This window comes from Barbus barbus, assembly GCF_936440315.1.
Source record: "Barbus barbus genome assembly, chromosome: 43".
Classification (NCBI taxonomy): domain Eukaryota; kingdom Metazoa; phylum Chordata; class Actinopteri; order Cypriniformes; family Cyprinidae; genus Barbus; species Barbus barbus.
This window is the reverse complement of record NC_136721.1, coordinates 25323817-25350490: the sequence shown is the minus strand read 5'-3', so window position 1 is coordinate 25350490 and position 26674 is coordinate 25323817. Positions and strand designations below refer to the sequence as shown.

The 26674-nt window shown below is 35.3% G+C and overlaps 1 protein-coding gene and 2 long non-coding RNA genes across 3 annotated transcripts in view; 1 reads left to right on the top strand and 2 right to left on the bottom strand.

Moving 5' to 3' along the window:
- The window catches only part of LOC306861931 (uncharacterized protein), a 1169885-nt gene that overhangs the window by 57380 nt on the left and 1085831 nt on the right, over window positions 1–26674 (bottom strand). The window lies entirely within an intron of this gene.
- LOC306862650 lies at window positions 6469–9055 on the bottom strand. Its single transcript, XR_013783593.1, has 3 exons — window positions 9002–9055; window positions 7389–7596; window positions 6469–7182 (listed from the first exon to the last, which is right to left on the bottom strand). It is a non-coding gene; the product is annotated as an uncharacterized lncRNA (long non-coding RNA).
- Window positions 18236–22330, top strand: LOC306862819. The gene is made up of 4 exons (XR_013783608.1): window positions 18236–18356; window positions 20737–20873; window positions 21329–21405; window positions 21621–22330. It is a non-coding gene; the product is annotated as an uncharacterized lncRNA (long non-coding RNA).

The following is a 26674-nucleotide window of genomic DNA, read 5'->3' as shown; positions in this document are numbered from 1 at the left end:
CGGCAGCAGTGAGGGGAGGAGTGAAAAAAGTGCAGGCAAGCCGGACACTTCCTGAATCTCGTTGTGTTGTTGGACTGCAAACGTCAGCAATGGATGAGATCGCGTTCGCGTTCTTTATCGCACTTTGTGGATGCCTTTTATAATCAAAGCCATAATGAGAAATGAGGAGCACACAGATGCTGCACTAAATTTACACTGTTATCCCTAATTATGGGTTAAACATTTCAGAGTGGGATATGGCACAGCTGATTAACCTAATTATGTGTATCCTACTTAAGGGACAGTTTACCCCCAAAAAAAATCTTTGGGTGAACTATCCCTTTTTTACATGAAACATATTTCATATAAATATATTACACAATTGTTTGTCACCTTAATGTAAATTTGAATTTCATGTTTAATGATTAGGAAAAGTGTGTACAGCAAATTATTATTCAAAATTAATATGAAACAAAAACACATTTTAAATTAAGAAATTAGCATGCATGTGTGGGCTTTGTTTACTGCACTCCTTAAATAAGACATACCCAGATAAAGATCTCAGATAAAACACACAAACATGTGTTGTAATTGCAAAACCGTCACATTAGATGTAGCCTATGCATGCATGGATTGACTAATTTATTTAATGGAATAATGTTGTACAAAAATGTAAATGTACAAAATTAAAACCAGCATACAATACAAAAAGAGAAAATTACAACAAACAGGACTTCAAACCAAGAAAATAAAAATAAAAGGGTAAATAAATAAAGCACATGTCCTAATTACTAATAAATTACTATAGAAAAAGTAAATAGTATTAGGCTATAGGTAATGGACTTCTTAGGATTAAGGGGAAAAAATATCAGATGACATTCGCAGCCAATGAGCATTAAGCTGTGTCGTCAGCAAGTCGTTTCCCATGATGCTTTTGATCAGCGCAGTTGGTGGAGAGCAACTGCGCTCGACTGCAGAATCCGACACGTGCGCTTTGCGCTCGCGAGAGATTTTTGACATACGTCAGCATGACATCAGAGCAAGGCGGACCGCACTCGGACACATTTCTAACCGGCATGCATCTCGCGCTGATCACCGGTGATCGGTTCTGCGCAGATTTTGCTCATCTCAAACAAGCCTAGTGACGTGTGGTCGGCGCCGGTTCAAGTCGGACTAAATTTCTAATCGGCATGCACTGCTTCAAGTCAGCCGCCGATCGGTCTGCTAAGTGCTGCATGAAGTCGAACGCACCTTAAAGCAACACTAGTCACATGACAAACCAATGGGAAACAAGACGTATGACCTGGACAACCAATCAGAACATGATACATTGAACAGAGGAACCAATAGCAAAGAGACAGGAGACATAACTGTCTCTCATGGCCATGGGCTTTCAGTCATTATATTATACATCATATATGACTCATCTTAAACCCATACTCTTTCCTCTTCTCTAAAACCGGTTTCCTCAAGAAGCTGTTTGTGTAGTCATAATAACACTGTTATTGCAATAGAATATGATTCAGATTCAACAACATCAGATGTGTGTTTGAGGGTCAGTGGGTTTGTGCTTCATTTACATTTACATTTATTCATTTAGCTGACTAAAAGCGACTTACAATTGCTATATATGTCAGAGGTCGCACGCCTCTGGAGCAACTAGGGGTTAAGTGTCTTGCTCAGGGACACATTGGTATCTCACAGTGGATTCAAACCCGGGTCGATCACACCAAAGGCATGTGTCTTATCCACTGCGCCATCACCACCACCTTCATGATGTGAAACTCAATCCTCATTCACTGCCTTCAACCTGAAACTAAAGGCCTTTGAGCTTGAAAATCTACTTCTGTCATCTGGTGGATAAATATAGAAACGACTGATAATCTTCAGGATAGAACACATTCATGAATTTGTTTTATTTATAATGCCTTTTCATCCAATTGATATTTTGAGCCATAAATCTGTATAGATTTTATAAAACCTTTGGTGCTTGAATGAAAGTGTGTTACAGCAGCAAAAAACAATAAGTCATGATGATCAAATCACTAAATGAGCATGAAACAATAAGAGAACATCAGAAACTAAATAACACCGAAATATGACAAACTACAGTGTTTTACCGCAGTATCTTTAGCATCCGCAGTAAATCTCATGAAAACACAGCCAAGTCTAAATTCACCCCAAATTCAAAAGAAAAATAAGAATTTTGCACAAAATTAAAGCATGATTTTGGTACCATTAATATATTTTTAAATTGTGACATTACTGTCATGATAAATTATTCCTCCAAATTCTCTTCAGGATGTGAGTTTTTATTATTGATTTCTGTTTGATTATCATGACTGTATACTTCTTTTTTGACAATGATTTTATGGTTTTATAAACATAATAGGCTTACTGTATTTGTCAAATGATCTCTTTATTATCTCTATAGAGTTATGCTAATAATTACCATAAAGACAAAGTTCAATAATCTTTAAAGTAGATGAGATCTGCAGGCTGATCAAAATGTACATTACTTCTGGAATTCACTACATTTACTGATTTGATTTAATTCTCCTCTAAAGTCTGATCTAATGTAGATGTGATTTTCTGAGCTTGTGATTCTGATGATCTCCATCTCTGTCTGTCACACTCCTCTGCTGTTCTGTGATGGTGAATGTGTGGGAGATTCACCATGAAAACTGAGGCTGAACAGCACTTGTGTTATTTTGAAATGGGTAAATATTTGATATATTTTCAAATTTCCATTATAAATAATCAGTAAATTGATTTACTGATATGTTTGTTCAGTGAGAGACATCAGGAGTTTGTTCATGTTTTGATCAGTTTGAGTGAAGCTGCAGGTCAACAGAAACTCTGATAAATGTCTGTATTTGTCCAGTTTAAGCTCTAGAATATCCAGAGTCTGATGCTGGTGAATCATTCATCACAGTGAGGTATTTTCACTTCATGACTCATCTCTGTGTTTGTGAATGATCTGCTGGTGTCAGGTTACTCATTCAGTATCTCGAGGTAATTCCCTTTCTGAATATAATACAATATAATACAGTATCTCGAGGTAAATCCCTTCCCGAAGTAAGGTGACGGCGTCCCGTCAAGAAGCTACTTTCACTACCTCAGTCACACATGAGCATCATGTCAGTAGCATCTATACACTCTCCTCCCTTCTCAGCTGTATGCTGTTACTTCTATTCCTCAGCTGCGCAGCATATACCAGACACCACTCCCAAGTTGCTCTTTGCAGGAGTGAAAGTTTTATTCACGGCCAGGAGCCCACTGGTCACAACAAGCAAGAGAGACTCCCTGAACAGGAAGATACATGCACATTTATACCTTGTAGTTGAGTAAAAATCAAGTCTTCTTCACTGTAATTGGTCATACTGATCTGGTCATTGGTTTGTCATATAACTGTTCTACTGTTTTAAGCACTTTTTGGGTGAATACAGATTATTTAATCATAGAGACACAGCCTTTGATCTGAGCATCCTTAGTCTGCACTTTTCTGAATCTTCTATGTTGAATATACCCTTTTGACTCCCCCTGAGGCCATTAGATAAAATATTCCCATCACACTCCTGTCTCCACTACGTTCTTACAGTTATTTTAATGATCAACTTCTGATTAGACTATGTTTCTGCAAGATGATAAGAAATTAGTTTTTGGGCTTCAGTTGATGGGTGTTACGTTTAAAGCTTTGCAGATGGATCCATCCCGTCCCGTTCACTCGTAACAATGGGTTTTGGCTGTAAAAATCATGATTAGGGTAACTTTAGTGTTTTGTTTCTCAGCTAACAAAATAAATCCAATAATCAATCAGAATTATTAACACAATATTCTTCTCCAGTTGCGAATAACAAATGATAATGTGTATGTTTGGTGTAAAACACATTATTGCTGTTATTTATAGCTGCAGTTGGTGCTGTATGCTCATATGGAAGCAATCAGTTCATGATTTTTAATTAAGAATTGATCAAAAGGGGTTCATTGGCTTCAAAGATATGAATATTTCATAAAAAAAGAGATCTGCTGAGATGATCTGAGGGATTCTCATGCTGTCTGTTTGACTATTATTTCTCTATTTCTTATATTTTTGTGCTTATTGTTGTGTTGCTTCTAAGAGTCAGCGGTTTGTTACTGTAAGTTTAAACTGTTTGTCTTACATAACCATTCAAACATTTTACTGTAGAAATTATTGATAGTCATAGTTTTCATATTATTTTTCAAACTGTTGTTGTCAGATTTGCCATCAGCTCTGTCATTTTCTCTAAAACCAGTTCTATCCTCATGAAGCTGATTATAACACAAGCACATCAGATGTGTGATGAGTCTAATTTGCTCTATGTGTGACATTATGATCTACATTCATCTTCAGATCAGATCTCTTCTCATACTAAAGGCCTTTGAGATTGCAGTGAAAAATCTGCTTGCGCCATCTCCTGGACAAAGATGCCTTTACAATGCCTTTAATTCTATTGAATACAAGTGACATTTTGATGGTTAATTCAGTGAATGCCATTCAGTTATCAACTCCCAATCAATAATGCTGATTTGGCATTTTGCATAAAGTGTCAGCAAACAAACTTTTATCAGCTTATGCTATAAATGGACACTCTTCTGTTTTTAAACAGTAGATCTTGATGTGAATCAGGTGTGTTTCATCACACATTTACATCTTCTTCAGCTCTGGGTCTTATTTAACCTTTACACTGAGATTTGAAACAATATGACTGCGTCTGAAATCAGATATTCTCTGAGCAGGTGCTTTGATTTACTTTATGATCATTGAAAAGATAATGTTCAAAATAGTATGAATGCAATTTATTTTCAATTAAATTGTCTGTACAGAAATAATTGCCCTGTTTTACTAATTTCTGTATCTTTTAAATGAGGAAAACACATTATAAATGAGACTCATTGTAATGCATTTATGACTGAGCCATGATTTTACATATTCTTCACTCAGGAGATGATGGAGATTTGGGGGAAAAGGGAAGGAAAGGGAAAAAGAAGTGGTGTGTGGCCAAGTATGGTGACCCATACTCTAAATTAGTGCTCTGCATTTAACCCATCCAAGTGTACACACAGCAGTGAACATACACCCGGAGCAGTGGGCAGCGCCCGGGGAGCAGTTGGGGGTTCGGTGTCTTGCTCAAGGGCACCTCAGTCGTGGTATTGAGGGTGGAGAGAGCGCTGGACATTCACTCCCCCCACCTACAATCCCTGCCGGACCTGAGACTCGACCTTCGGGTTACAAGTCCAACTCTCTTTCCAATAAGCCATGACTGCCCCCTCATTTGCTTGATATGAAACATCTCCATCATCAGATGAATGCAGAAAGAGTGTCTGGTAAGAAGAGAAATGCTGTAAATCTGGAGAAACAGAGAGATGTTGTGTGTGAAATGAGAGATGAAGCACATGAGAAAGCTGAGAATAAAAGTGATTCTTCTGTCAGAAACAGCATCAATACACAAAAGCAAAAGCACAGATGAAATACTGAGCAAAGGTTTGGAGTGAATCATGAACACACCAGACCAGGGGCCTGTACCATGATGGTGGCTAAACAAACTCAGGGTTACAGGATTAGTTTTGAGTTGACAAAACCAAACCAGTTCAATCCGGCTTTGTTGGTACCATGAAGCTGATCATCAACTTTCTCTGTCAACTCAGGCTTGATCCTGAGTTAATGGAGCTCGTGCACATGAAAGTGTGACATCAGTAATGAGCAGCCAATCACATGCCTTGAAACTGGGATTCACTTCTCATGAGAGAGTCAGTGCGAATTCACTACCAAAGATTAAAAGATTGAACAATATGAAGAATTTAAACACATTTACACAGCAAAATGAAACAATCGATCCATTAAAGAGGAAAACGTATCTTACCATATAAGTGCAAGTAAAATTTGTAAAGTTTATAATATTTATAGATATAACAACACTTAAAAATTTAAACTCATATGTAGTCATGTTTACAGCTATTGATTCTAAAACGTATTTATATTGCATATTATCTATGTTTATATTAATTTAAAATAAAAGCTTAATAATTACTATTAAATTAAGCTGTCTTGTGTAATGGATTAAGGGTATACTAATTATATAAATAATAAAAAATAATCATGTCTAAAAATCACATGATTTTATCTTTAAAAATGTTTTATGTAGCGTCATTTAATTTGGAGTAAGAGAAACTGGAAGAGTGGCTTTATTGCGTCAGAGATGTGTCACTTTGCTTGAAGCTGATTGGTCAAATTTCAGATTGAGATCTCTAAACCAGAACATAACCTGCCCCGGAGCAGGTTAGCCGTGCAGCGTAAGATACCATGGCAACGAACACCGATTAAAGCCGAGCTACTTTCATAGTACCTAAAACCCAGGGTTGGCGGAAACTAAGCTGAAACATAGCTGGCTAGCCACCTAATCCGGCTTCATGGTACAGGCCCCTGTATTACAGGGATCAAAGGATAAAGACTGGATAAAGAGAAATATTGAACCTCTTTACTTGTTTATTTGAGAAATGTTCCTTCACATAAATCTGCATTTGGTTTATTTCTGAGAGTTTTTTTTCTTCACATTTACATGTATTTGTAGAAATAAAAATTAAATTAGAGTAAATTAAAGGGAGAGCGAAAAACTGTTGAATTCTTTTTTTTATTAGTGCTACTAATTAATCTAAGGACATGGTTTACTATTGTTTTAAATGACAAAGAGGCTGAACAAAATGTAAAGTTACTCCATAACTTTACTGCATTAATAGATTGTATTTAAATGGCTATGGAAATATACCAAAATATACAGGAATATAGAAATATACATTACACATGAAAGGCAGTGCAAAATAATAATAATAGAACAATTTGTAAAACACAAAACGTCTGTGTGATCCAGAGGTGGATCATGGTGTTTTCAGCAAAGTGCAGCAGCAGTAAAACACATTTATCAATTATCTGAGAACAAAACTGTTCATTATTCTGTTTGTTTGATCAGATGAGTCTGGAAAAGAGTCCAGGATCAGAACAGACTGTAGTCCAGACGAATGGAGTCTGTGATGATGATGATGATGAAGATTGTGATGATGATGATGATGATGAAGATGAAGATGATGATAATGATGTTCAGTCTTCAGCTGCTGGTATCTGATGTTGTGTTTTCTTAATAACATCAGAATGAAACATCACAGGCCCGTCTGGATCATGTGAGACTAGAAATTACAAACATACAGTATATAAATATTCTCATTGTTTTTTTTTTTTTTATAATCAAAATATTACACCAATTAAACAATCACACATCTGTAAATATTTAGTGCATCTAGGTGACTGCAGAAAGTCTGATGGATGTGTCTGAATGTGATATTTTATGACAGGATTGTGAAGGCTACAAGTTTCATAATGAACAAACACTCACAGTCTGGCTTTATTCCCCTCATGCTATTCCGGCTCATATATCTCCATCTCCTTTTCTCTTGAGATTCACTGGTTTCCATTTCTCTCTCTGTCCAGTTGGTTTTTGCTTGTTTGTGGTTTCTGATGCTTCTGCAGTTTTCTCTCTCTCTCTCTGTGTGTGTTGTTGTTGTTGTTGTAGTTGTTTTTTTATTTCTACATCACATTTATACCTTTTGCAGACAACACAATATAAATAGTTTAGTTACAGCCAGTGCTAATAATTAATCAAACATCAGTTTGTCAAATTCAGATGAAGTCATCCATTCTAAAAAAATCTTAAAACTTCAATGTTTGTGATCTTGACAGTGTCATACAGCGGTGGCCAAAATCATTAGAGCACTAGCATTTTCAGCAGCTAAAACTGGTACTAAGTCAGTTATTGTATCTTTTGCTGTAGTGCGTCAGTAGGAAATATCGGTTTATATTTCCAAACATTCATTTGAGACAGACTAAATCCAGAAGAACTGTCTCCAAGACGCTTCAAGGAACCTCCTGTAAAGCTAGATAACTGTTAAAAGTTTTAGGCACTTGTGTAAAAATGTTGTAAAATGAGAATGCTGCCAAAAATAATGCCATAAATACATTGTCTTTATCAATTAACTTCTATGAGCTAAATGAAATCAACATTTGTTGTGAGCATCCTTTGTGTTTAAAGCAGTCCTCGGTGCTCTTGAGCAGAGTTTCTCAGGAGCTTTACAGGAAGTTTCTTGAAGCGTCTTGGAGACACAGTTCTTCTGGATTTAGTCTCAGTTTGTTCTGTTTCTTCATGTCATTCCAGACAGACTGATGATGATCAGATCACATCTCTAAAATCTCACTGGATTATTACAATTAATGGCTAAATGAATGTTTGGAAATATAAACTGATATTATCTACTGACACATTACAGCAAAAGATACAAATAACTGATTTAAAACCAGTTTTTGCTGCTGAAAATACTAGTGATCTAATTATTTTGGCCACCACTGTATCATTTTTTATTTATTTTTGACAGTATTTTCTGTATTGAGGGTTAACCTGAGAACTCCATTAATTCCCTCTGGAGAAATCAAATATTTTGATATGAACAAAATCAAACATTTTGAACCTCCATTCATCCAATGTTCAGATTTATGTTCTGGAAATGTATTTAATTGGATAATGCCTCATTTGCATATTTAAGCATTACATTGTAATACGATAAAAGTTTGCAACTCTTAATGTAATCAACCAACTGAGGAAGTATGGTGATGTCTATTAATTCTTTTTATTTTGACCCAATTCACCTGAACTGTGTTGAATTACCTTACATGAATACAACTGGAACAAAAATTGTATTTATGAACTAACTGCAGAAAATATGAACTATTCATAGACAGAATTGATCATAATTCCTAGTAGACAAATAAAATATATCACATAGAATATCAAAATGACAGATTAAATTTTTGTGCGGTAATGTAAAAAAAGTGTTCTAACTGTATGTTTGTCTACAGATTTACATTTCAGTTTCATTGAATACAAACAGCGATGTTCAGACTGGAATAAATCAAGTAAATATAACAAACAATAAAATATAAAAGTGTTTTAATTACCTTGTGATGAGCTGAAAAGAGCTCTCCTGCTTTAGTTTATACACTGTAGGACAGGAGGTGTGACCAGAGTGGACTGGGTTGGTCACACACTATTTGCTGGTATTTCTAACAAATCTGGCTCTACCGGTTTTTACCTGCTCTGAAATTCTTAGAGAGGGAACTAATTATGTCAGTGTACAAGGGTGTAGATTTGGTTTGAACATTGGGGGGGGGGTTGTGGTTGTGGGTGTGCTTACTGACATTTCTTGTATATGTATATATTATATCTATCAAATGACTGTTAAAAAATAAACAATAGTGGAAATGATTGCACACTGTAACTGATTACAAATTCAACTTCTACAAATTGTTTATTTTGAATTCTTGTCATGTCATTGTAATGCACTAATCCTTCTGAAAAGGAAACATAGTAGTCAACTTTTGCAGAACTATATACACTTGGAATTAGGATACATCAGACACACTGGTAGACACTTGTACACTGGCACAGAACAATAAATCTGATAACACATTTCAAGTGAAAGCAAATATCTTCTTGTGCCTCTCACAACCAGCAATAAATTGTTGGCACATCAATTTCTTGTCCAAAAGGTCCAACTTGTCTTGGTGAACGTGACACACTGCGACATGATTCTGTCTCTTTTGTGACATACTTGAGCGTAGCCAAGTTTTCAACCTTCTAAGAGCACTAAAGCTCCTTTCTGCTTCTGAAGATGAGACTGGTACAACCAGGAGCAACCTGGCCAGAGTTTCCACTTCACTGTAAAGGCCATGAACTTCCACTGACAAACCTTTAAGAATGTTTGCTGCCTCCATACTGGACCCAAACGGATAGTTATGTCTAAACATGGGTAATTGAACAGCAAGCAACTGGCTGTTGATCTCAGGATACTCGTCACACACTGACTCAATTTGTCCAGTGAGCAGAGTACTCTCTAGTTTTAGCAAGATCAGACCTTCCTGCTCAAAACGCTCACTGAGCGCCATCTCAACAACATCAAGGACCTGATAAAACTCAATTTTGTAATGCTCTGTTGCTGTTTTTGGCTTGTATGTGCTTGCTTCTAGTCTAAAACGCTTAGGCAGTCGTCTCAGTTCTGGGACTTTGATAGGCTCTAGGTTTAGTGAATTGACAATCACAGTTGCTTGCTCAAAAAGAATTTGAAAGGCATCTTCATTTCTTTTGTCTTTCAAAACAGACTGAACACAAGAAACTGCAGCTTTCATGCCAGAGATAGTTTGTGTTTTAATTTGTAGCAAGGTATTCAGACATTACAACTCTCCAGTCACAGCTCCTGCCAACACAAGACCCAGTACGGTCTTACCTTTGAGAAACTGTTGGTGCAAGCCATTGGCGGTGGATGCACTAGGAGCATTGCTTTTTGACATTTCCTCTAAGGAAGTGAGCACAGAATCATACTGCTTGAGAACAGATGTTATTGCTTGGTGTCGTACCGTCCATCTTGTTTGACAGAGAGGCTTTAGAGTGCTTGAGATAACATGACCTGCTGTAGCAATCTGGTTAAACATTTCTTTGTATTTACCAGACAAGCCACACAAATTTTCAAGCTGATGCACCCAGTCAAAACTACAACTTAACAACAGAATAATAAAGATGCACACAATGATAATCTGCTGTAAACACCTAGTTTTACATTCATACCTCTTACAGTCTTCACACAGAGCGGATTTCTCACATATTCTTCAGACCATTTGCTTCACATACACATGTGCTTTACATACTATTCATTCATTTGTGTTTTCTAATATGTAATGGTATTGTGTTTGGTCTCATCTGACATCTTATAAACTGAATAGATTTGAAGTGAATTTAATAGAGATATTATTCCAATGTATAATTTGGGAACTACCGCTCAAACATGCATCGAGGAGAAATATTAATGCACTTCTCCCCTCTCTAGATCACCATGCATTTGGCTTCATGTTTAGGCTCTTTTGGTTTCATTTTAGTTGGTTCAGTATTTGCATGTTTAACAATCCCTGTGTCTACCTGCCCTGCACACACCCATACATCCACAACACTCATAGCCTAAAGGTACTGAAGGACTTTACCCTGCATTCCTCTGTGGTCCTCAAGCTCATGCTAGATGAAAAGCTGCCATTCTGCTGCTTCTGCAGTGGTCCATTTGCCAAATTTTGTCCTTCAAACAAACAAGCAATATACCTTCAATATATAATTTTTGTGGTAATAATATGCTCCATTATACTTTTGGCTTATTCAACTCTGGTGAGAAAAAAAAAAAAAGAATAAAGAAGAATAAATATATATATTTATTTATTGTATTTTAAATATATTTCCTTTTTCGTTACAGTACATTGCAAATATATTAACAAAGAAATGTACCATCATTGTCAGGCGTGGGTGAAGGGATAGAGCGAGGACTCAATTGCAGGAGGCAAAAGGGCTTTATTAATACAAAAAAAATTAAATAAACAACAAAAAGTACCCCGTAGGGGCGGGGCAAGGCAAGGCAAGGCAATGTTACATCCACAAAACAAGAAGAACCAGTTGCATGCAACATTACAACGAAAACGCAAGCTCATCGTTTTTATTGTTAACAATAACAAACAAACCACATCCATCCCCGCACTTTTGAAATGATGGCTACGCCCCTGTTGGTAGGTTTAGGGTTAGGCGTGGGGGAGAGGAGGGGTTCGGATTAGGGGTGTGGTTAATATTAGGCAATCAAGTAGCGATTTAATAATTCGGCAGCGAGTCGAAAATAGGCACAACACCAGGATCCGAACACCACGCCCCAACATAAAACAGAGCACGCAGACGAGAGAGCGCGCAGCGTGCTCACCAGAAAACAAGACAAGAAGGGAGTGTCAGGGCTCTGAATAAACTAGACCGAAGTGACAGAACCCTGACAATCATTAAGTATATAACAATTATATTGGCATCATGCTTGCAGGTTTTAAAAATCAGCCTGAGTAAAAGTTGAAGACTGTTTTAGTTTGTCAAGATAGTTAATTCAATTCATAATTTCAGCTAATGTGAAAAGAAAAAAGAAAAAAAAACACTTCAGAACGCCAATGTCCTAATGCAGGTTAACATGTTAAAAAGTACTCAAATTTAACTTTAGATATAGGCCTCCTACAGTTTAACAATATTAAATACTGTATTTAAAAAAAAAATGCATTCAGTGCATTATTACTGTACTTCTACTGTTTAAAAAATTCCTAATATATACAGTGAATATATAGAGAGAGAGAGAGAGAATGAGAAGTAACCACGGAAACGGAAAACCGTTCTCCTTCTGAGGTAAGAGCCTGTGTGGGACTTTGTTCTTATTATACACGTTTCATCAAGGACTTTTCAAAACTTGCTGCGCCACTGAACCAAATGATAAAAATGTGTGGCATGCTATCAGTCATTTAACCACCTGAAAAATGTGTTGTTGTCCGAGCCTGTTGTGATTTTTCCTGACTTCAGTGTGCCCTTTAAAATCTACACTGATGCCTCCTAAACCTGGCTGTCTAAAACGGGTGGGTTCAAACAAAAGGTGCTATCTTCTAAATTGTGTATCAGATCCAGATGAAAATACCTGTAAATAAAAGCTGAAATGTTAATCGCTCATCTCATATTCATCTTTTGATGTCAAACCCAAATGTTTTCAGTCTACAGTAAAAATAAAGGAATTGGCCTTACTGTTCAAATACTTTTAGAGGGCACTGTATGTATATATATATATATATATGTCCGTAAAGTGAAAGTCCCTAATTTCTAGGAGTGCATTTATTTTAAGACTTTCGCTTTAAGTATAGTTTTTATTAGCTATATTTATATTAAGTATATTTTGGTCTCATCTGACAGTTTATAAACTGAGTAGAATTGTGATGAACTTAATTAAAAGTCTATAATCTATAAACTATTGCTCAAACATGCACTGAGGAGAAAATGTTACTGTGCTTCTCCCCCTCAGATCACCTGCATCTGCCTTCAGTCTTTTTAATTCATTTAAGTTTTTTTTAGTGTTTACATGTTTAACAAAGCTCATGCTATAAGGTAGAAACATAACAGTTGATCCTAGACGTATTTAACATGCCAAAACCGGTAATGCAACACACCAGCACACAGGTTCACACACTCAGACAATAGATTAAGATGTAACTTGTCTCTGCCTGTATGTGGAAATCAGCCTGTCTTCCCCCTGCTCTCCTGTTCACTAAACAAGCTCATCCTGAACATAAAGCAGTTACTCATTCTCTTCTGCACAACAGTGCATTCATTGTGAGTTTTCCTATCACTTCTAAGAAAGACTTTTACTTTTAAAGAATAATAGGATAAAAGATAATAAATGTTAATGGAGTCAGATTAACTCTATTGGAGGCAGATAATAACTGAATTATGCATGTCATCCTTCCGCTGTTTTTTGATTTTTCAAATCAGCCGATCAGTATTTTACACTCATATAACAGATGATCAGAGTTACTTTATGCTTTATGTGAGACATGATGATTTTTATCCATCTTCATATCAGATCTCTTATCCACTTCATCATACTGTCTCTATTCTCTAATCTAGTTGCGCCATCTGGTGGACATTTTGCATTTTTTTTTCATGTTTTCAGGATTATTAATTTCTGTTTATTTTATTCTTACTACTTTATTGTTTTAATATAATGTTTATATATATAATCTCTGTATTAGTGCTAATGGTTTAATAATGTAAAAAAAAAAAAGGTGTTCCTGTGATCTTCTCTCAGCAGTTGATCTGCTGTAATACTGATGATCTCCTGTAACACTTCATGCTCTCACACATGCCTGATTTGAATAGAAACACCCTTGAACACACAGCTGTGTTTGTATTGATAAAATGTTATTTGATTTCTTATGGAAAAATCAAACACATTATGTAATTATGAATACATATGAGAATGGTGGCCTTAATTTCTTAGATTTCACCACAATGAACCATAGCTTTAAGATTAATTGGATTAAGCATCACTTAAAAAAAACCCACTTCTGTCTGGAATTTTATCCCTCACTATGCTTTTTCAAATATTGGTGGTCTTAGTTTGGTTTTGTTGTGTAATTATAATATAGAAAAAATTCCAGCTAAGCTATCTGCTTTCCACAAACAAGTGCTCCTATCTTGGTCATTAATATATAAGCACAATTGTTCTCCGCATCGCTGTTAACAGAAATAACATCTGTCATCTGGAATAACAGAAACATTCTTTATAAACACAAATCTCTTTTTTTAAAGAACTGGTTTGACAACGATATTACATTGGCTAGTCAGTTATATAATAAAGAAGGAACGCTCTTTTCTTATGATGAATTCCTTTCTTATTATAAAATACCAGTCACTCAAAAAGAATTTGCAATGGTTTTCGGTTCAGATCCTTCTGGTACACAAATGCTATTTAGAGCTATTGATGAAGACCATTCTCCCGCTTCAGTGTCTTTTGATGTTACTAAATCTTATGTTGGTAAAATTAGTTTTTCTTCATACCTCAAGAGTAATAATGGAGCTATTCATACTCTTCTCCAAACAGTCTCACTGGGTGTCCTTATTAAATGGAAAATTTATTTGCTGAAGGAAAGTGTGGTTGTTACCACAGAAATATCATCTTAGAAATTTCTTATAAACTTATTCACAGATTTTATCCAGCAAATCATTATTTACACAAATTTAAAAAAGGAATAAATGTAAATTGTAGTTTTTGTAATGAATATGAGGAAACTGCCGTGCACTGTACATACTCAGTTACACTGTGGTGTAAGATCCAGAAGTTTATTAGTGAAAATATAACAGTTTTCTCTCTTATGGGAAAATGTACTTTTTGGCTTTACTGACTATCCTGACCAAGAGGAACAGTGCTTTTACTTCATTAATTTACTTGTTCTGTTGACCAAATTTCACATTCATAAGTGTAAATTTAACAAATATAAATTTGTTGACTGAAATATGTGTTTATATTGGCAGTATCAGAGACTCTGTGAATAAGAAAGCTGTAAGAACTTGGAATGTTTGTGAATTTTACAATTTATTTATTTGATTTTATATATACTCCTGTATATATGGATATGTTTTGTTTTTTTTAAGTTTAATACTTTTAATATGTTTTGTTGTGTTGTAATTTGTCTTTCTATGTTTTTTTCTTCTCCTTTTTTTAATTTTGTTTCTTGATAACATGTTGTATGTGATTGTTCTTTGAAAAAAAAAAAGAAGTTTAATTTAGTTTTAGATTACGTGTGGAAGCATCTGTTGTTTCAGTTTTTACTTCACTCTTCACTGTTTTTTTGTTTTGTTTGTTTTGGAAATTCTGTACAGAAGATGTGTATAGCGCCCCGTATAACAATGAAAACACAGATTCTAGGAACACAAGTATAGCTCAAATATAATTAGACTTTATAAGTCAAGTATACTTAAATGTAATTTCAAGTACCCTTTTCTGAGAAGTACATCAAAAGTAGACTAAAAGTATGCTTTCCTATTTTTTTAGTTAAAAAGAAATATACTAATAGCACACTTGAATAAACTTCTATTTCGTTAGGGTAGTGAGGGTTTTCTAATAAAGTGCAGATATAATGTTTAAGCAACAGCAAAAACCGAAATTAAATAGCTTAATGCTATTGGGAAATTAAGTGGGAGTGTTGTAATATAGTAATTTGCCAATAGGTGTCACTGTTGTACTGACGACGTTAGGTGTCGCTGCAGTTCTGTTTTCTTTCAGTTGTGAAGATAAAAAATCACTTCCTTTTTGTTGTGAAGATAAAAAATCACTTCCTTTTTGTTGTGAAGATAAAAAATCACTTCCTTTTTGTTGTGAAGATAAAAAATCACTTCCTTTTTTTCAGTTGTGACAATAAAAAATCACGTGAAACTTCAACATCCTGTTCATCTTTATTCTATTATTGCCTTAATTTTCATGTTTTCATTGCCATAATATTTGAAATCACAGGATGCTTCTCCAAGATTGTGATTATTACTGTACATTCAGTGTTCATGTTTTCAGTTTTGATTGAGCATGTTAATCACTAAAGCTGTAATAACACTCGGTTCCAGTATAAACACAAACTCTCACACTGATGCAGAAATCAAGATCATGCATGAAAGCAAAACGCTTACTTGTGTTTATTTGTCTAAACCTTGTTCTGAACATATCACTTCTGAAGAAACGGGTAACAACAGAAATCACAGACAAATGAGGAACTAAAACATTTGATGGAAAACTGAAGAATGCACCTTAAAACAATGAAACAGTGCATACTTGTCATGATCGGACTCAATACAACAATCCAGAATTATTAATCTATATAGTCTATGTATGTACTATACAGTGGTGTGAAAAAGTGTCGGCCCCCTTCCTGATTTTTTTTGCATGTTTGTCACACTTTAATGTTTCAGATCATCAAACAAATTTAAATATTAATCAAAGATAACAAGTAAACACAACATGCAGGTTTTGAATGAAGTTTTTTTATTATGAAGGGAAAACAAAATCCAAACCCACGTGGCCCTGTGTGAAAAAGTGTTTGCCCCCTAAACCTAATAACTGGTTGGGCCACCCTTAGCAGCAGCAACTGCAATCAAGCGTTTGTGATGACTTGCAATGAGTCTGTTACAGCGCTGTGGAGGAATTTTGGCCACTCATCTTGGCAGAATTGTTGTAATTCAGCCACATTGGAGGGTTTGAGAGCATGAATCGCCTTTTTAAGGTCATGCCACAGCATCTCAATAAGATTCAGGTCAGGACTTTGACTAGGCCACTCCAAAGTCTTCATTTTGTTTTTCTTCAGCCATTCAGAGGTGGATTTGCTGGTGTGTTTTGGATCATTGTCCTGCTGCAGAACCCAAGTTCACTTCAGCTTGAGGTCACGAACAGATGGCTGGACATTGTCCTTCAGGATTTTTTGGTAGACAGCTGAATTCATGGTTAATTTATCACAGCAAGTCTTCCAGGTCCTGAAGCAGCAAAACAGCCCCAGACCATCACACTACCACCCCCATATTTTACTGTTGGTATGATGTTCTTTTTCTGAAATGCTGTGTTACTTTTACGCCAGATGTAATGGGACACACACTTTCCAAAAAGTTCAAATTTTGTCTCGTCAGTCCACAGAGTATTTTCCCAAAAGTCTTGGGGATCATCAAGATGTTTTCTGGCAAAACTGAGATTAGTCTTTATGTTCTTTTTGCTCAGCAGCGGTTTTCGTCTTGGAACTCTGCCATGCAGGCCATTTTTGCCCAGTCTCTTTCTTATGGTGGAGTCATGAACGCTGACCTAAACTGAGGCGAGTGAGGCCTGCAGTTCTTTAGATGTTGTTGTGGGGTCTTCTGTGATCTCTTGGATGAGTCGTCGCTGCGCTCTTGGGGTAATTTTGGTCGGCCGGCTACTCCTGGGAAGGTTCACCACTGTTCCATGTTTTCTCCATTTGTGGATAATGGCTCTCACTGTGGTTCGCTGGAGTCCCAAAGCTTTAGAAATGGCTTTATAACCTTCTCCAGACTGATAGATCTCAATTACTTTCTTTCTCATTTGTTCCTGAATTTCTTTGGATCTCAACATGATGTGTAGCTTTTGAGGATCTTTTGGTCTACTTCACTTTGTCAGGCAGGTCCTATTTAAGTGATTTCTTGATTGTGAACAGGCCTGGGTGTGACTAGAGAAACTGAACTCAGGTGTGATAAACCACAGGTATGTTTTAACAGGGGGTGGGGGGGGCAAACACTGTTTCACACAGGGTCATGTGGGTTTGGATTTTGTTTACCCTTCATAAAAAAAACCTTCATTTAAAAACTGCATGTTGTGTTTACTTGTGTTATCTTTGATTAATATTTAAATTTGTTTGATGATCTTAAATATTAAAGTGTGACAAACATGCAAAAAAATAAAAATTCAGGAAGGGGGCCAACACTTTTTCACACCACTGTATGTTTGTGCGAGTGTCTATGCATGGATTAAGTTTATATGTATACGCAAGTTATTCACAAGTGTATATGCATTCATTACTAACATAATATGTATTGGTATGGATTTCATATTAGAATGCACGTGTATTTCATATATGTATTTTGAACATCCAATAGTATACATGTATATGTGAGTAATTTATATGTGTATGCACGTGTGTTATGTATGTATTGATAAGCGAAGTTTGATTTAAATCCTACGTGGCGCTTCATTGCAGGACTTCCGTGTTGTCTCGATGGGATGACGCTCTGCGCCACTAGAGGAGTAAGTTTGTTTTTTACGAGTGCAGTTAAAGGAAAACAACACCTCACACAAATAAAAGCGAAAGTAAAAGAAGAAATAGAGACGCCATTTCGTGGCTCTGAACCTGTTAACACTGGGTAAATAAAATACCTCTTGTTTTATTGGTAAGTTAAGAATTTATTCTTCATGGCTAGTCATATAAAATGAGATGCTATTCGATGAAATCATTATTTCGTTTTTACCTAATGACCAAAATGGCGAAACTTCGACGATTACAGCGCTTAAGGAAATTATGCTACTATTGAGATTTGATGTTGATATCCCTTAGATCATTAAACAATGAAGTCCTTGTATATAGGCTAATTGTTTTATATACGAATATTTCTTGATCAGCTTCAACAAAATACAAGTTTGATGGTAAATTATTAAATTATTATTTTAAAGATATTTATCTAACAAAACAGAGGCTTTATTGCACGTAAAGCACATTGATCACATTATATAAAATAATAACCATATGCTTGTTGATAAGCACAAACATGAGTAAAGAGTTGCTCTTGAGATAAACTTCCTGTTATAATTACAGTGTGTGGTATACCATCACAGTACAAAATAAATGCCCCTGCTGAAAAAAACAATAGACACCATCACAAAATTAGCAATGGTTTGACTGGTAATAATGGGATTGTATTGGTTTTAATGGAAACGCTAATGGACCCTGTTGGTCTCTACTGGTAATTAGTCACCTTCTATTGGTGGCTTGTTAAAACCAATAAATCCTAATGTCCCAAAACACACTACAGAAAATTATTTTTTAATGGTTAAAAGTTAATGGTTTATAATGTTTGTAATGGTATTTGTAGTGGAAACCATTAGACCTTTCTGTGATGTTCTATGTTTTTTTTTTTCAGCAGAAATCTGGATGGCATCCAAATGACTATAATATTAAACTATTAAAAGTAGCCTACCAAAAAAAAAAAACAGGTGAAATTGAAATTATGTTGAATTGGGCTTAAAGCATCATTTCACGTTTCCATATTTCCAGTAGCCTGCCTCTATTCATACACTGAAGCAAACATTAAAAACTCAATAATCAGTAAGAAAAGGGAACATAAATGTTCCAGAGTATAAAAACTCAAGATGTTATTTAGCATTTTATATAGTTCTTTAATGCTTCAATAACGAGCAGAAGATACTAACCTGCTTTAAATTCCAGTTGCACAGATGGGGAATGTTATAGCACTGCGTGCCCACCTTTTAGAGCTATATGCTCTGCTATACAATTACTGATATGATTGCCATAATGAACTTTTATGACATTTTGTTGAGAAACCATGAAAAAAGGCGAATAAAGACTGAGAGGAAGAACCTGAACATTTAGAAAATATTATTTCAAGAAATTGACAGCATTTGTACTGGCTCTTGTTCTGTGAGAGCTGTTAGCGGAGGAAGGCGACTATTTTGATCAGCTGAGTGTCTGAATATGTTTCTTCATCTGTTTGCCTGTATTGTTTTGACCAGTGCTGTATAGCATGTGTTCATTGTAAAGCTTCCAAAATATTTAATATTGAATTTCTAAAAAGTGCTATTATTTTATATGAAATAATAATAGTCAAAATTGACAAATATTTTAGTTTGTCATGTATATATTTTGATTAGATCTGATAACATTTTAAGCTGTCATATGGTCGTGTTACAACGTGCCCCTCACATTACATTGTGCTCCACCTATGGGGCATGTTGTCACATTTCACTTCCATTCTTATGGGGAAAATAAAGAAACATTATGCACTTTATTAATGAAAGAAAGCCACATATTTTGTACCAGACGTGTGAATTTGTGGAAAAAAATAAATACTCAGAACCCTAAGTAGAGTAACACAAAATGAGAAAGTCAAAAAGCATTAGGTTGTGCCCCGTGCTCCCCTACATATTAAGTTTAACTTGTACGCCGACTGCACTGAACTTTAGCTCCAATACCCTAAAAAAGTTCTAAATAGTACTTAAATACAAGTAATCAAATACATATTTTAAATACATTTAATTTAAATAGTTCCCATTTCTGAATAGGGTTTACATAAATGTAGTCAGCAAGCTGGATACATAATTCAGTATTGAAAATAAATAAATATAATTAGAAGAAATTAACTGGAAGAAATACAATACAATGTCTTCATCTTCAAATTTTGCCCATTTTGGACTATGCAAATGATACAGTTTCATGCTCAAAGTCTGTGTATTTCTATGTGTTTGAGTAAAAACTATTATAATGGTTTATAATGGTTAAAATAAAATATTGTGAATAGACAGTGAATATGACATTTACAGTAAAAGAACCAACACAAAGAACAATTTAGGCATTAAACGTTTTTTTTGGGATATGACTACACAGAATGATTAAAAAATAGATATAATATTAAAAAAAGAAGGGAAAAAACTACAACAATGAACTGGAAGGTAATTTGATTACAATGCCATCCAGATTAATAGCACTTTAGCTGTACTGCATTAAAGAAAACAACTGACTCTGTTTCCCCATGACAGCTGCAGAACAGTGACTCCAAAATGAGTCCCTGTGTAAAGAGTGACGATCAGGACTCTAAAACGAGTTCTCCATCTCCTGAATCAATCTGCAAGCAACCCATGAAGAATCTGTCCCCTGCTTTCTTACTTGTCCCCTGGTAAGACACTGGCCATTACAGCATGAGTGGTGTCTCATGGTACCATCACAGAAATTCACAAAACCACTTTCCTGAACATTCACTCTCATTGATCCTCATTAGTCTCTTTCAATTTTCAAGAAGCTGCTAAAGACCTTTCTGTGAGCACTTGACTGAATCTTGTTAAACCACACTCTCTCTTTCTAGTAATGTATGTACATTAAATCTTAACATAGCTTACAGTTTAATCTCTTTTCTAGCCTGTACGTTGAACAATTTTGTAACTTTGTATAGTAGCAAGTCTCACGCATGCCTCCATATGATGAATTACTTGTTGTAGTCCTTATTTGTAAATGAGTTTGGTTGACAAGCATCTGCTAAATTAATAAATATTTTAATGCATGACCAAATCTATGCACACAAGTTATATTAGCTAGTGCTGAAAATCTGATTTTATTTTTATTATTTTTTGCCAGTATCAGCGAGAGGATCAGACAGAGATCCATCGAGAAGGTCATTAACTTCAGTGATGAATCAGTGATCTCTCACTTCCGTTAGTATAAACATTTAATTTACCTTAGTGCATCTCTTATGAAAAAAAACAACAACCACAAAATAAAATCCAAAAATGGAGTAACATAAGCATAACATGAAGAGGGGTGCAAAAATCCTATCTACTGTAGTAACTGATGTTAATTTTTGATGGTATTTAATAGTCATTCCAATGGTTTCAATTGCTGCTGTTTTCTTTTTTTATTATTATTTTAGTAGGGAGAAGACACATGAGACAATCAGATCTGACATCCATCCGAGATCATTTTGGACTGGGCCAAGAAAAAGTCTAAAACATTATTCAGATTTCAAGAGCTGAACTTGATCCGAGATCATCAGTACACAGAGGTGTAAAGAATTGTAGTAATTAATTACTGTACTTGAGTAGCCAATCTTTTTGAAAACTCTGTAGTTTTACTGATTATCAGAGATATTTGTAACTTTTACTCTCTATTTCACTACATTTTTGAATAAGTATCTGTACTCTTTACTCCACTAAATTTGAAATGAGTGCTGCAGTTACACTTTACATTTTGCATGGCACCTAGGTTTTTTTGCAGTAGTATATTTCTGCTACAAAAGAAGTGATATCACCAACTACAGAGCACCGAAAGTACTATATTTCATGAGTTTTGCCCTTACTGACCCAAACTTGTCAACAAGGCTACTTTATATGAATGTGAGTTTCTTAACAAGTAGTTGTATTTTTAGAAAATGAACACAATTGCTCTCTTCACAAATCAACTCTTTCTTGTTTTTGTTACGTTCTCTGTGTTGGACTTTTATGTCACTTCCTGTCTCCCATGATGTTTGTAATCAGTTTGTAGTCCGTTTGTTCTTTGGTTCCCCTTGATTAGTTTTGCCAGGGGTGTCTTTCAAAAATAAATGGTGATTCAAAAATAAATAAATAAAAGTCATTCATTTGTGTTGGTGTACTGGCACTAAAATAAGTAGGCTAAAATAAATTAAACATAAATTCATAAAATAAAAATCCAAAGGCAAAGTTCATTTGAGCATAACATAAAAATTATGATATTAAAAATGTACAATGCTAAAGTATTGTAATGTAATATAATGTAAAGGAAATTTTACTGTGGTACAAAATACAGCAACTACTGGATAATTGTTGCCAGTAAGTTACTGTTAATTTGTAGAGTTCTATTATGTAGAAGTAATCGCTATAAGAATTAATTTATACCTGTATCTATTGGCATTTGATGGTATTTTAATTTTTTTCTTATTTCCCTCTTTCTGAAAAATGTTGTTGTTGTTGTTGTTGTTGTGTGTGGTTACTGTGTATAACTGCAGCCTTGAGTCCAAGACAAATTTCCTGCAAAGCACAATAAAGTATAACTTAAACAGGAATGTTCAATGAAAGGTATGCTATATTTCCTCTTCTACACCGAAACACTTGCGCTTAAATATGCAGTAAAGATGTGTTCCTGTTATCACACGTGTACGGTACTTCAGTACACCAAAACTATGCAGTTTGAGGTGTTTTCATACATACAGACTATGTATTTGGCCTATATATGAGAAGTGTGTCTGTTGTGTGGATATCACTGACTAAGAACATAATCGTGTTTATCTTGTAAGTCATCTCAGGTGTCACAAATAGAGCCGGAAACAGCAGGTAAGTAACACAATGGAATATTTATTGACTTGAATGCGGATAGTGAGGAGAGTGAGGAGAAGGTGATTATCTTGTGATTTGTCTTGATCTGGAGATCTGTGCGAGAACTGATATCCTTATCATTCACAGGGGAGTGGAATCCATGTGCTCGGGAGAGCGGGAGTCGACGCTGGAGAATCACAGGGGAATCGCTGGAGTAACAGGAGTCCTGGAACATACGCTGGAGATTCTATGAGGAAAGTAAACACAGGTAAGTGCATACGGAGTCAGGTACCGTTCGTTATGGTGAACCGTAGACCGGACGATGAGTGTCAGAGAGTGTGTGGAGTTAATAGTGCTGATGAGGGTCCGCAGGTGCAGGTGATCAAAACTCAGGTGACTGGGATCTATTGATTGCGGTTGACGGTGGCTGTGACTCTCTGACATCAGGGGTGTATTCCAGAAAGCATGGTTAACTTACCTTTAGCTAAACCCTGAACTTTGGGTTGATTAACCCCAAACCTTGCTTACTAGAGGTATGTGGTTCCAAAAACGCATCCGGGAGTAAGTTCATTCAACACAGAGTATGTTCCTGGTTAAGACTCAAGACTTTCTCAACAGAGTGACGAATCAATGAGTTACCATGGAAACGGAGGCTAAGAAAAAGCGCAGCATGCTGTTTGTTTCTTCTTCTTTTGTTCAATGGTCATTTACATGCTTAGTGCATATTGTCACCTAATTGATGGTAGTGTAATCATTTTTTTCCCGTTTAATCTTTAATCCTTGAGAATATGACTTATATTTTTAGTTTGATGCTAATTATATATTAAGTCATATCAGATATGTATTTTTATTACAGAAATGCATTATAGAAAATGCCAATCCATGTGTAAGATTGTAACACCTATACCTTTATCTTTTGTGCAAGTGTCACATGAAATGAGGAACCAAACAGACCAATTGTACTCATGAGTCAAGTGTATTAAATATAATTACCCAGAACATGCAAATTCAATAAAACACAAACAATTGAGAGTTCAACAGTTAGGACCAGATCATAAAAACCAGTCCAGTATTCCAGAACATAGTCCTTGGCTTGTAATCACTTAGACCCATATACCTTGCTCAGTCTTTGTTGAAACATAAGGTACAAAAATAACAGTACTTGAAAGACGATTCAACCAGTTCAACCAGAAAAGACATGTTTGACGTCCAGCGTTGATTACGAAATAAAACATTTAACAAAGAAAATTGTAAAAAAAAAAAAAAAAATGTATAAAATTATTTCCAGAAGTCACTCATATTTATATATATATTCCCCAAATGGTTAGACATGTTTGCTTAATCTTTGGCCAACTGTCCCATAACTCTAGACACAAAACCACACACACACACACACACACACACACACACACACACACACACACATGTTGGTTTTTGTGGTTTATGGGGACTCTCCATAGGCGTAATGGTTTTTATACTGAACAAACTGTGTGTGCTATTGCCCTACACCAACCCTACACCTAAACTTAGCCCTCACAGGAGACTTTGTGCAGTTTTAGATTTTCAAAAAAACACCATTTAGTATGTTTTTAAAGCCTTTTGAACTACGGGGACATAGGCAGTGTCCTCATAAACCACCTTCATATTGTAATACCTCTGTCATACCCATGTCATTATACAAATTTGTGTCCTCATTAACCACATAAACATGCACACACACACACACACACATCTACCAAAATGCAAAAAAATGCATTCAAAACTTTTTTTTATCCCTTTCCAAATGATTTTTTTTTCATGCACACACATCAAATGAAAAGATCCGTCTACCAACCAACAACAGACAATAGTAATATGTCTCTGTTTATCCTACTGCTCAAAATGTAAGTAAACAATCAATAATAACAGGAAATTCTGGGTGACACTCTTAGCACTGTTAGTACTCTGGGTGACGTTTTGAATGATGTTCTCGATTATGTTCTGGATGACGTTCTGGGTGATGTTGATGTTCTGGGTGACGTTGATGTTTTGGGTGACATTATAAACGTCATTACACAAGTTCCCCTTACAACATGAGAAGTCATTACCAGTACTAAATGATTCTGTGACATAATCACAAACAGATTTAGAGATACAGCCTTTTAGAAACCGTGTTTCGTTGAACTTCACTGATGAAAAGAAGGAAACAGATATTAGTCTAAGAGAGCGATTGATATATGTGATCTGTATCAAATGAAACAAAATAAGCACTGAATCTTGATTCTCACCTCTCATTGTAATGCAGTGGTCTTCACTCCCTGAACAGTTCACTGTGTTTGAGCAGTTCTGTCCATCACAATAATAACATTTCTTTCCATTGGTAGTGTTAGTGCTGGGATCTACAGGAGGAAAACAAATGTTCTTTTATTTTCATTCAAAAGATGACATCTAATGAAACAACACTCCTTTAGCTGCTCCATCCAATCCATTCCTGGCAGAAAATCAAGTCTACTCTGTAATTCATTTCCTCGTTGAATGTCATATGAAAGTAAAATGAGTGTTGATCTTATTTATGGTCAGTCAAATATAATACCTGGATCATCTTGGACATTACAAAGGTCAGTGTCACAGCAGGAAGAAGATGTCTTATAAGTGCCGAAGTTCATGGACCCACTTGGACAGTCAACAGCACAATTTTTAAAACTGCCATTAAAACTAGTTTCACCTGGTAAAATACATAAATAATAAACATATTATTTTGATGGAAATATGTACACTTTTTTTAATAAATGTCAAAACTGAAAGCAGCAGTGAGAGTTAGAAGCTAACAATCTTTATGAAAATGTAATCTCAGCTGCAAAGCAGAAAAGAAAAAATACATTTCTGATTTCCAACATTTTTGTTAATAAGAATTGTATTGTAACTAAGAGAAAAATAAATAAATAGCAGAAATGATATAGAATATAATTATAGAATATTCTTGGTAAATTCCATCAGGAAAAGGAGTAGTGGTTCTGTGAGAAGTTACATTTCCTCTGTTTCAGCAGCGCTAAATAATACCAGCATCTCCATCAGTCAAATATAACAGTATTTTAATAAATCATAACAGACTTACCAACTTGCGATACTGATGTTGTACTCATGCACTTGGACAATCCACTGGGACACGTTATCATATTTTGATCCACACAAGAACCTATCATACCCATACACTCGTAACATCTGAGAGAGTGTCCTTTAGTAATAAAACAGAGAGACATCAATCATCTGTATTTATACTCAATAGCATTACAAACAATGATGGTCCTTTTACCTGCAGTGAAAAGAATGACCAGAAGAAAAGCTGAGATTTGCAGAGCCATCTTTAATCAGGAGGTGAATAAATGATGTGCCTGTTTTAGCGCTCACCTTATAGCTTTTCAAAGAGGGCGGATCTTTATGAGAAAATGAAAGTTTAACAGAAGTAAACAGAAAATTAATGAGTATAAATAACTTAGTCAGCAGTAATGACAAGACAAAAACAAGTTATTATAATATTAGTAGTCTACTTTGCAATGTGAATAAATCGACTTTGAATATTTTTTTTTATATTCTTTGTATATATATATTTTTTGTATGTATATATATATATATATATATATATATAAGGGATAATTAATGGCTATTCTCAGGGCCG